The sequence below is a fragment of the Schistocerca nitens genome, chromosome 3, assembly GCF_023898315.1.
Source record: "Schistocerca nitens isolate TAMUIC-IGC-003100 chromosome 3, iqSchNite1.1, whole genome shotgun sequence".
Lineage (NCBI taxonomy): Eukaryota > Metazoa > Arthropoda > Insecta > Orthoptera > Acrididae > Schistocerca > Schistocerca nitens.
The window spans coordinates 945589898-945593081 of record NC_064616.1 but is presented as its reverse complement, the minus strand read 5'-3'; positions in this window follow the sequence as shown (position 1 = coordinate 945593081).

Sequence of the window (3184 nt, the reverse complement as noted above, 5' to 3'; positions counted from 1 at the left end):
TTAATCCAATGAAGTGTCATACGATTTGGATTTGTGATTTCCTGTCAGAGAGGACACAGTTCGTAGTAATTGACGGAAAGCCATCGAGTAAAACAGAAGTGACTTCTGGCGCTCCCCAAGGTAGTGTTATAGGCCCTTTGGTGTTCCTTATCTATATAAACGATTTGGGAGACGATCTGAGCAGCCGTCTTCGGTTGTTTGCAAATGACGTTGTCGTTTATTGACTAATAAAGTCTTCAGAAGATCGAAACAAACTGCAAAACGATTTAGAAAAAATATCGGAATAGTGCGAAAAGTGGCAGTTGACCCTAAATAACGAAAAGTGTGAGGCCATCTACATGAGTGCTAAAAGGAACTCGTTAAATTTCGGTTACACGTTGAATCAGTCTAATCTAAAAGCCGTAAATTCAACTAAATACCTACGTATTACAATTACGAATAACTTACATTGGAAGGAACGCATAGAAAATGTTGTGGGGCAGGCTAACCAAAGACTGCGTTTTATTGGTAGGACACTTAGAAAATGTAACAGATCTACTAAGGAGATTGCCTACACTACGCTTATCCGCCCTCTTTTAGAATACTGCTGCGCGGTGTGGGATCCGTACCAGATAGGACTGACGGAGTACATCGAAAAAGTTCAAAGAAAGGCAGTATTATCGCGAAATATGGGAGAGAGTGTCACAGAAGTGATACAGGATTTGGGCTGGAAATCATTAAAAGAAAGGCGTTTTTTCTTGCGACGGAATCTTCTCACGAAATTCCAATCACCAACTTTCTCCTCCGAAAGCGAAAAAATTTTGTTGACACCGACCTACATAAGGAGCAGCGATCACCACGATAAAATAAGGGAAATCAGAGATCTTACGGAAAGATATAGGTGTTCATTCTTTCCGCGCGCTATACGAGATTGGAATAACATAGAATTGTGAAGGTGGTTCGATGAACCCTCTGCCAGGCACTTAAATGTGATTTGCAGAGTATCCATGTAGATGTAGATGTAGATTCCTGAGCAAAGAATAAAACAAAACACTTTTACAACTTAAAACTATCTCATATGAGAAAATGAAACACCTACAGCCGTCCTTATTATGTTATTTATTGCATGGCTACCAGTTTCAGCGCTTCATTGCACGATCTTCATGTCTTAGATGATGCTGAAGAGGTTAGCACCATCCTTATACACGATGAATCAGTGGCCAACATAATTGATTTACGCAGACTACCTGTACTGTGATTTTGTCTCTCCAGCCATCAACTGTCAACTGTTGACAGTCGATGGTTGGCGATATAGCATCACAATTACAGGTAGTCTGCGTAATCCGGCTATGTTGGTGGCGACTGATGCATCGTATATACAGATGGTGTTAACCCCTTCAGCATCAACTAAGGCCTGAAGATGGTGCACTGGAGCGCCGAAATTGGTAGCCGTACAGTAAATAACACCATAAGGACGGCTGTAGGAGTTTCATTTTCTTATATATGTGAATGGCTGTTGTCCCCCAGACCTCCAGTCACAAAGATGGACATACAAAAACTTAAAACTATCTGGACATACTGTATGTTAAGAAGAAACATCCATAAATCAGTATTCTATAGCATTTGATATTTTTTGTTTAGGTAATTAAAATGGCGCTCTATAGTAGGAGTTATTGACGTTCCCCTCATAAATGCTCCGTAGGTATAATTCTTAATCACTTATTCAAAGCATAATTCATGCCGAAGAAATCTTCTTGGGCTCCAACCGGACGTTGCGGTGGGTGTCATTACTGTACCATCTTCTGGCAAAATGTGGAGGTTACGCGGGGAGCCACATATATAACTAAGGGGCAGAGCCTTTACTCCCTCCCACAGCCCTGGCGCTGCAATCGGCATCCCGTGGTGAGAGGCGGAGAGACGTTCAACTCTCGGCGCATTCAGTCTTCCCACACTAGCGCAGCGTCTACTGCTGAAACTGGTCTCGGCGTAGAGCTGACACGCGAAACCTACCTGGTAGCTCTCTTCCTTGTTCACGAGACTGTCACGGCGTTTCATCTCAATTCAATCCGAGGGTCACTCCAAAAGAATTGCATAATATTTTTTTAAAATCCATCTTTTATTCTACATGTTTCAAAGTTTTGCAGTTTGTAGATACATCCCTTAGGAACAATATTTTCATTTCTCCACATAATTTCCATCCCTCTCAACTGCCTTACGCCATATTGGAACCAGCGCCTGTATACCCGCACGGTAAAATTCTGGACCAACCTGTTGGAGCCACTGTTTGGCAGCGAGCACAAGGGAGTCATCATCTTCAAACCTTGTTCCACGAAGAGAGTCTTTCAGTTTCCAAAAGAGATGATAGTCACATGGAGCCAGGTCAGGAATGTAAGGCGGGTGTTTCAGTGTTGTCCATCCGAGTTTTGTGATCGCTTCCATGGTTTTTTGCCTGACATGTGGCCGAGCATTGTCGTGCAACAGCAAAACATCCTGCTTTTGCCGATGTGGTCGAACACGACTCAGTCGAGCAAGTTTCTTCAGTGTCGTCACATATGCATCAGAATTTATGGTGGTTCCACTTGGCATAATGTCAACAAGCAAGAGTCCTTCGGAATCGAAAAACACCGTAGCCATAACTTTTCCAGCAGAAGGTGTGGTTTTGAAATTTTTTCTTGGGTGAATTTGCATGATGCCACTCCATTGATTGTCTCTTCGTCTCTGGTGAAAAATGATGGAGCCATGTTTCATCACCTGTCACAATTCTTCCAAGAAATTCATCTCAACCATTCTCGTACTGTTCCAAAAGTTCGCTGCATACCGTTTTTCTTGTTTCTTTGTGAGCCACTGTCAACATCCTGGGAACCCACGTGGCACAAACCTTTTTCAACGCCAACACTTTCAGTATTCTGCAAACACTTCCTTCCCCTATCGCAACGTAGCGTGACAATTCGTTCACTGTGATGCGTCTGTCAGCAGTCACCAATTCGTTAACTCTCTGCACATTGTCTAGAGAGTGTGCAGTAGGAGGCCTGCCGCTGCGAGGACAATCCTCAATATTTCCGTGCCCGCTTTCATCACGTAACCTGCTTGCCCACCGACTAACTGTACTGTGATCGACAGCAGCATCTCCATACACCTTTTTCAAACTTTTGTGGATGTTTCCCACTGTCTAGTTCTCACAGCACACGAATTCTATGACAGCACG